General features: G+C 46.7%; 1 protein-coding gene and 1 long non-coding RNA gene across 13 annotated transcripts in view; one reads left to right on the plus strand and one right to left on the minus strand.

Moving 5' to 3' along the window:
* PALS2 (protein associated with LIN7 2, MAGUK p55 family member) overlaps window positions 1–1,243 on the minus strand; it is a 37,890-nt gene extending 36,647 nt beyond the window's left edge. For 6 of the 11 annotated variants that reach the window (XM_081883309.1, XM_081883317.1, XM_081883315.1 and 3 more), the window contains exon 1: window positions 957–1,243. The gene's annotated coding sequence lies outside the window, so the exon portion shown is untranslated. Of the gene's footprint in view, window positions 1–242; window positions 365–645; window positions 910–956 lie in introns of those variants that run through there. The other 5 variants (XM_081883312.1, XM_081883311.1, XM_081883314.1 and 2 more) reach the window with 3 other exon arrangements.
* A 263-nt stretch (window positions 1,244–1,506) lies between these two features.
* LOC309353858 lies at window positions 1,507–4,440 on the plus strand. Of its 2 annotated transcripts, none has more exons than XR_014162083.1 (2): window positions 1,507–1,612; window positions 4,098–4,440. It is a non-coding gene; the product is annotated as an uncharacterized lncRNA (long non-coding RNA). The 2 variants fall into 2 exon arrangements; XR_014162084.1 differs by lacking the exon at window positions 1,507–1,612 and adding an exon at window positions 2,342–2,432.
* Window positions 4,441–8,918: the final 4,478 nt, after the last annotated feature.

Here is an 8,918-nt window from a genome sequence, read left to right on the forward strand (position 1 = left end):
CCTTCTTCCCCCCCCCTCCAGCCTCCCTTCCCCCGCGGCCAATCCACGCTCTCGCCCTGCCTCCCGCCCTCCTGAGCTCCAAATCCAGCGAGGTGACAGCACCGCCGTGGCAATCGCAGCCCACCCACCCACCACCCTTTCCCCCCCTCCCTTTCCACCTTCAGTTTCAATGCGGATCGCAGCCACCGGTTTCCACCACCCAAAAAATAAATTAATAATCAACAGCCCAACAAAATACGTGCCTTTCACCTGGTGGAAGAAGCCCAAGGTTTTTGGGGAAGGGGAAGAAGAGCGCGCGGGAGCGACTCTTGGGTGGGTGGGATTTGTCCCCACGCCGCCCCGAGGATTTGCTGGAGGAGGCGGGGTGAGCGAGGGAAGGGGGGGGAGAGGGAAGGAGGGCGGACAGGATAATCCCGCAGAGGGCGGGGAGATAATCCCGGGCGGGAGGGAAAAGATTATCTCCCCTCCCTCCCCCGGCAAGTATTTTCTCCTCCTCCTCCTCCACCACAGGGGATAATCCAGGGGAGCGCTAGGAGAGGAAGGGGCCATACGAGGCCCGGCAAAAAGGGCGGGGGGGGGCAGAAGAGAGGCGCCAGGAGCCCCTATGGCACAACGGGGAGGAGGGGGGAAGGGTCTTCTCTCTACCTGAGGGAGCCCCTCTCAGCCCCAGGCAGGCGAGGCGAGGAGGCCGCCCCATGGCTCCCTTCGCGCTGAGAGGAGAGTCACGGGGCAGCTGCCTCCTCCTCCTCGTCCCACACGAGCCTCTCTTTCCTCAGCCCGAATAGTAGAGAAACTCCCAGCTCCACACACAAACACCCACATACACCCGGGGGGGGGGGAGAGCAACAGGACCGCCGCGCCGCCCCTCCGCGTGGAGAGGCGCAGGCGCCCCCGCCCGGCCCCCGGCACCGCTCGCGCCGGACTGTTGAGGAGGCAGTTGCTGCTGGGGCAGTTACCGGCGAGGCGGCCGTTGGTTGGTTCGTTGGTTGGAACGTTGGTCGGTCGGCTGCCTTGGGCTCGTCTCGCTCGCGCCCGCGCGCGCACACCCTCCGCCGCCTCCTCCTCCTCCTCAGTGGGCGCCGCTCTGCCTCAGCCCCATCTAACGCTCTGGAAGTCTCCAGCCAGGAGCCCGCGAAACCGCCACCGCCACTACCGCCGGCAGCAGCAGCAGCAGCAGCAGGGCGCACGCGCGCGCGTAGAGCGCTCCCTGCCTCTTGAGAGAGGCACCGTATCTCTCGCGCGTGTGTGGCTCTGTGAGCGCGCGCACTCCCACAATACACGCACAGAGGAGAAAGCGGGAAGCCCTCGCGCGCTCTCTCTCTCTCGCGCCCCCCCCCCCCCGATGGAGGCGCGCGCGCGAAAGTTTTCCCTCCCGTTCGGCTCGCCAATTGATCTTGCTGGGAGCGGGCGAGCGCGCGGGAAGGACGGGGAAACCCCACCCCTTTTCTTCGAAGGCTCCTCCCTCCCTTTAACCCCTTATTATTTTTTAACAACTCGTCTTGGTGTTTTGTTGGATCCAGCCTCGCTTCTCTTGGGAGCAAAGGGTTGCCTGATTGAAGGAGTAAAGCGCTGCAGCTTTTCATATCTAAGTAAACGTCGCAAGAATTTCACTGTAAATATGCCTTCTTATCAGAGGCTTCCCCCCCCCCACTGCAGGGCGCGATGTGGGGGAAAGGTAGCTCGGGTTTATGTAGGCTTCGGGCACACCGTGCATTTAAAGCGCATGGCTTCTCCCAAGGAATGCTGGGGGTCGTAGTTTGTGCCCCCTTTCACAGAACTACAGTTCCCAACACCTTTAAACTACAGTTCCCAGGATTCCAAAGGGAGAGACTGTGCTTTAAATGCGTGGTGCATATGCAGCCTAACCTCCCTCACAGAGCTGCTGTGAGAATAAAAGGAGGAAGAGGGAACCACCTTGAACCTGTTGTTAGGACATAAATGGTGTAGTACTAAAAATAAAATGAAAAATTAAAATGATTGTTTCTTCTTTTTATCTGAGCTAAGTGAGAATGTGCTCCTGTTGTTCATGCAGTACTTTTTTTTACTCCCAAGACCAAACGTATACTATTGACAATAAGCGCTACTGATTTCCATACAGTTGACCTTCAAATGGATTATCACTTGTTCATAGTTTGTGTGGATGATTTTGCAATACAGCCTGTTTGTTTAATAATAATAATAATAATAATAATAATAATAATAATAATAATAGCAATATTAGCATTAATAGTCATGATAATAACAATGTGTTATAATGTTACTGTATAACAAACAAAATCCACATGGAAAACCCTAGGCTACATGGATTATGAATAACAAATATGAAGCTTTGCTTCCCACATTTAAAGATCCAGGAGGATTTTCATAATCTATTGAAATGGTATTAAAAGCAGGGAAAGAGGCTGTTCTTAAAATCAGGAAACAACCATGAGGTAACAGAGTCCTTTTTCTGTTTTAGTACAGTATAGCTATACTTCCTGTTCCTATATCATTGTATACTACAGACTGGCTTCAACATGTTTTCTGACTGAACAGTCACAAATGCATTGTTCTCCCCCTTTTTTCTTGTTCAGTGAGGTCCACGCCCCAGGCCTGTGTGCCAATCTCAGATTCTCACTTCTACTAAAATGGCAGACAGGTGTGGTTAGTTATTGATCTGCAGTCCTTTGGGGGCCCAATATGTGCGTTTTAGTGCATATCTTAACCTGATAACCTCAACAGAAATCTTGAGGGAAACAAAGTTAAGGGCTTAGAGGGAAATTTGATGAAAAGCTCGTGTGCTGTGAGCCTCTGTGCATTTCTGTGTACTGAAGAAAGGAACTGGCAGCCCAGTACAACTGATTTCAATGTGGCTTTTTCCTGAGTGTGTGCAGGACTGTGGCATAAGGCTCATGCAAGAAACAGAATTTATTTATTTACAAAATGCATGTAACCATCTCATCAATAAATATCCCCATAGCAACTTATGAGCGAAGCAATGTTAAAAATACAATACACGGCAATTCCCAAACAACAATAAAAGACAAAAACAAAATGTTCCTTGTAACAGATACAGTTTGCAACCCAGATTTAAAGCAGATGAGAGGGTGCCTGCTGTACACTATCCAAAACAATTAGCTCTGTCTCTCGGTGTGCTTAGGACCAGAGTCATGGAGGGCAAGGGAGCTGCTGCAGTGACCTGTAACACTGTTGCCATGTTTGCTGTTCTGTCAGAGAACAAGCAACAGTACACTTGTAGCAAGTGCAAGATGGTTGTCTTGCTGGAAAAGAAGGTGTAGCAACTTGAGACCCGCCTAGCCACACCTCAATCAACAGTATAAGTAGATAAATAGGTACTGCTGCGGCAGGAAACTAAACAGTGTTTCTGTGCGCTCTGGTTCCATCATGGTGTCCCATTGCTCCAGAAGCGGTTTAGTCATGCTGGCCACATGACCCAGAAACCTGTCTGTGGACAAACGCCGGCTCCCTCGGCCTGAAAGCGAGATGAGCATCACAACCCCATAGTCACCTTTGACTGGACTCAACTGTCCAGGGGTCCTTTACCTTTTACTTTTTTTACCTGGTTTAGTGCTGTGCCTTCCTGACACAGAGATTTGGAGTCTTAATCCTACCCAGTGGGCACAAGTTAGTTAGGATGACACTGACCTTTGCTGAAATTAACAAAACCAATCTTCCCTATTTTTGCCTTTGGGAATGGCCATACTGAGAGTCATTTCTATTATATACAGTGGTATCTTGGGTTAAGTACTTAATTCGTTCCGGAGGTCCATTCTTAACCTGAAACTGTTCTTAACCTGAAGCACCACTTTAGCTAATGGGGCCTCCTGCTGCTGCCACGCCGCCGGAGCACGATTTCTGTTCTCATCCTGAAGCAAAGTTCTTAACCCGAGATATTATTTCTGGGTTAGCAGAGTCTGTAACCTGAAGTGTATGTAACCCGAGGTACCACTGTAATATTTTAGCAAAATGTTTTGAGATACCAAAATGCCCAATGAAGTTTTTAGAAAGAACCGAGACTCGAGGACTTTTGTTGTTTTGTTGTTGTTGTTGTTGTTGTTGTGCACTCACTGTGTTATTCATTATATTTGCCTTAATAGGACTACTCTGCAACAATTAGATTATAGACTGCAGCCAAGTGCCTTTTACTCTCTCGCATTTCTCTGCAAAATTTGGTGGCATTTGAGAATAACCAAGCACAAGTGTGTGCCCTACCGCATCGTTTATGCTGACACTAACAGCAGTATCAACACACTGTACTAGAGAAAAGGCAGAGCCAGTGACCAACAGTAATGGTACCAAGGAAAGTATCCAAGCAGAAGAAAGGAGCTAATCATCCAAACAAATGGCCACAGCGTAGCATTCATGGCTCGGGAACGAGTTTGATCCATCAAAAGAAAATCTAAACTGTCAAGTGAGCAAAAATAAAATCAGATGATGTTTCATGTTTCTATTTCCATGCCAAAACGCCACTGTTGTTGGCTTTTGTGATGGCATTTAAGAATGCACAGAGACATGGTAATGAACTTTATTGAGAGAACGAGATCACAGTGAACATATGGGGCTAAATGCACCCAAATGCAAGCAGTTTGAACAACTCTCATTAATTTTGATAGCTGGGTTAATAAAAAAACACACCTGCGTGTTCTCCCACCAAAATCTATGAGACGATGGCTGTAGTCCTAACCCTGTTTACCAGGAAGTAAGCCCCCTTAGGACTTATTTCAGAGCCAAAGAGGTGAGGATTGTGCTGTTAAATGAGCTGAACTTGAATGCATCCTTACTTAGCCTTCATATTGCAGTCAAAGAGGATGATACATATTGACAGACTGGAACTCAGAAAGTGTGGCAGGGGGAGAATAATGAGGTGCAGGAACACAGCCATTCAGGATTAAAGTTCACTTGCAAACAAAATTTATTACATATTGATTTTAATTTGCTCGGCAGCAGTAGCCCTTTCCACCTGACAACAAACAAGCTGAATTTCACATACCTGGAGTCTCAAAAGGTACAGATTTACATTTGACCTACCAGAAGAAATTGAAACGGTAACCAACCCCTAACAACCCTTTTGTAGATTCGAAAACCAGGAATATAAAGCCTTGCTGCACGTGAGCGAGGCCTGTATCAAGGGACTGAAATATTAGATGCCTATGTGGCAATTGCTTGAATTACAGTAGCAACTGTGGCTCCATGATCTGTGCTCTGATATTGCGACTGTACCAAATCCACTGGAAGGCTCTGCTGGCCCAGGACATCAGGGGAAATGAGGAGCATGGGATGCAGACAAGGAAAAATAATGATTTCCTAGTAAAACAAGCAACATTCTTTTAATCATATTTTTGTAAAAAGAAATCAAGCGTGAGTTGCTTTTTAAAAGAAATATCAAACAACTTTTCAAACATCAATTATTTAGGGGCTTGAATCGCCTAAGGATTTTTGCCAAAAATGTTAAAAGTAAAGGGACCCTTGACCATTAGGTCCAGTCGTGACTGACTCTGGGGTTGCGGTGTTCATCTCGCTTTACTGGCCAAGGGAGCTGGCATACAGCTTCCGGGTCATGTGGCCAGCATGACTAAGCCGCTTCTGGCGAACCAGAGCAGCACACGGAAACGCCGTTTACCTTCCCACCAGAGCGGTACCTATTTATCTACTTGCACTTTGACGTGTTTTCGAACTGCTTGGTTGGCAGGAGCTAGGACCAAACAATGGGAGCTCACCCCGTCACAGGGATTCGAACCGCCGACCTTCTGATCGGCAAGCCCTAGGCTCTGTGGTTTAGACCACAGCACCACCCACATCCCTGCCAAAAATGTTACGCAGTATATACATTTTCTAAATACACCTGGTGACCATTTTAGGTGCACCCAATTCATGCGCAATTGCCAATGCATGGGCCCTTTGGGACCTGGAAGAAGGCAGCACAAGGGTGGAGTGGGGCGTAACAGGGTGGGGGGGCACTTATATTCACTTTGCCGACACGTGAAGGCCAGGAATGAAACCCCCACGCGAAATTTTCACTGCCTGTAAGTACATAGCAAACATTCCCATTAAAGCAGTGGTGGGCAACCTCTAGGCCACAAACCAAATTGAGCCCATCAGACATTCCTCTACCAACCATGCTCACCTATTCCTACACTTGATGTTATATGAGTGGGGCAGGTAAAGACACTGAGGCAAAGAAACCATTGGGAGTCTTAAGGGAGTCCTTGGCAAGCAGGCCGCAACCACACTCAAAAACCATTTACCTTTCTGGTGGCTTCTCCTCAAAACGGATATTGTAGAGCTGGAAAAGGTGCTGAATAGAGCAACCAAAATGTTCAAGCTCCTCTCTGAGAAAAGGTTACAACACTGGAGCTTTTTAGCTTTGAAAAAGAGTCAACGGAGAACCCGAAAACTGTCTATAAGGCTATGCATGGTGTGGGGAAAGGGGATAGAGAGAAGCTTTCCCCCCTCCCTCATAGCGCAGAACACAGGGAAGATTTGGGACAGAAAAAAGAACATGCTTTTCACACAGTGCATGGTTAAGCCACATAATTTGCTCTCACTAGATATTGTGATGCTTGCCAACTTGGATGGCTTTAAAAGGGTAATTAAGCATATTCATGGAGGATTAAGCTATCAAGGACCACTAGTCATAATGGCTGAACATACCCAAATACTATCCCCACAAGTGGCGATAGTGCTATTGTGCTCACGTCCTGCTTACAGGCTTAATAATAATTTTATTATTTATATACTGCCCATCTGACTGGGTTGCCCCAGCCACCCTGGGCAGCTTGCAGCAAAATCTAAAAACACAATAAAACATCAAATATTATAAACTTCCATATACAGGGCTGCCTTCAGATTCCTTTTCAAAGTCCGATAGTTATTTATCTGTTTAACATCGGATGGGAGGGCACAGGTGCCACTATTGAGAAGGCTCTCTGCCTGGTTCCCTGTAACTTTTTCTTCTTGCAGTGAATTTCCCATAAGCATTTGGTTGGCCGCTGTGAGAACAGGATGCTGGGCCAGATGTTATGATCTAACAGGATTCTTCCTATGTTCTTACGCACCAGGCATATCAACAGGATTAAGCTAACCATAACAAACATCATAAAACATATCTATTTCTCATCTTCCTTTGTATCTCAAGACAGTATACATAAAGTTCCAAGGCAGTCACCCATCTAGGTACTGACTGGAACAAGACCTGCTTGGTTTCATGAAGGCTGCTGTATCACGGGCCTTCAGAGCATGTTCTGGGACCATGTGAATATGCCAGTGCAAAAAAAGAAAAAAGAAATTCAGACAAGTCTGATAAAGAAATTGGGGGCTGGGATAAGATGCAATACTTCACAATACAAGCCTGCCCAGTTGACTCAGAAGTAAAACTATTGAGTTTGATAGAACTTACAGCCAGGTAAGTCTGTATAGGATTGCAGTCTTGATCTCTTTAATAACACCTCCATGTTTTCCCCCTTAAGAACAGTTTACATGGAAGCCAATAATTTCATAAAGGCCAGTTCAGAAAATACACACAAGGGTCCCTTGCTAGGATCTAAATCTGAATGAAATTGTATAAGTGTTTTGAGCCAACAGGAGTGTCTCTAAACAGTAATCCTGTGCATATACCAAAGAAAGCTTTCACAAACCCTGCTATTCATGGTTTTATAACTGTGTGGTGAGCTAAACGCCTTTCACTCATTGGGTGTGAGTCAGATATTGCCACACACAACCTAAAATGGTATTTTATCCATTGAACACCCTGCACCAAGGCCAGCTGCACACATGAGGGGCCTTTACAAAATAAAAAATACAAAAAAATCCTATGATAGACATTTTTGTAGGCATCCTGTCAAGTATTCATGCTTCACATGTCTCAAACTAACATCACAGAAACCAGATTTTTCTTTCACACTCGGGCATTAAGATCCTGGTAGTTTGGTTTGATTTGGTTATTTTGCATTCTCCTTCCTGTACAAAGCCCAGGGAAATAAGCTTTGCCATCTATAGAAAACTTTCATTTCTGTGTCAGGAAGAGTCGTACTGAGGCTGATGGGAATTGTAGCCTAAATCATCTGGAGAGCACCACTTACACAGGAAAATTTCACAGCAACATAGTGGGAATTTCCCCCAATAGACACTTTCCCCATGCAGTTTGGCTAATATACACATTTTTTTGCAAGCAATTTCCCCATGCAATATTTTTTTAAAAACAATATTTTCCTGAATGCATTCATTTTTATGCACACTTTCTCCAATTGCATCACAAAATTTGGAGAAGTGCAAATTTCGATGGGCAGTTCTCACATTGGAGTGAGAATGAGGCTGTTGTCTCTCTTTAAAGTGCTAACAAAACTCACTTTCTCCCCCATCCTTAAACATAGCACGTCAGCAACATGCAGCAGCAGGTTGAGACAAGTCCAGCTTTTGGTGCCTGCATGGGGTAGTCAAAAGAGGGAGGGGCTGTTGAGCGCTCGCCATACATGGCTGAAAGGCTGCACATGAAGCATCACACAAGGTTAGACCTCATCAGTGGCAGCATTTCCTCCTCCTTGCCAGCTCTCCAGGAGCCCAAGGGTGGCATCCAGCAGTGGCCATAGAGAGGCCATGGAGAGGCCATGGGGAGCTCCCTCATAGCCACCACTGCTGGTGCAGCTTAGGACAAGCACCAGGTCCTCCTCCTCCCCGAGCTCAGTGGTGCTGGCACTGATGGGGGGGGGGACATTCTGGGATCAAATCAGAAGCCAGGATACTTTCTTCATTCAAGGACTGTCCCTGGAAAATAGGGACACTTGGAGGGCATACAAATAAATCTGCTCTTTGTTTTTAGATGCAAGGTTGATTGGAGGGAGTGTACTTGCAGGACTGGCCCTTAGCCAAATGGTACAGCACATGATGAACAAACCTTCTGCTCTCTTTTTTTATTTCCTGAA

Source organism: Podarcis melisellensis, assembly GCF_964234715.1.
Source record: "Podarcis melisellensis genome assembly, chromosome: 12".
Classification (NCBI taxonomy): domain Eukaryota; kingdom Metazoa; phylum Chordata; class Lepidosauria; order Squamata; family Lacertidae; genus Podarcis; species Podarcis melisellensis.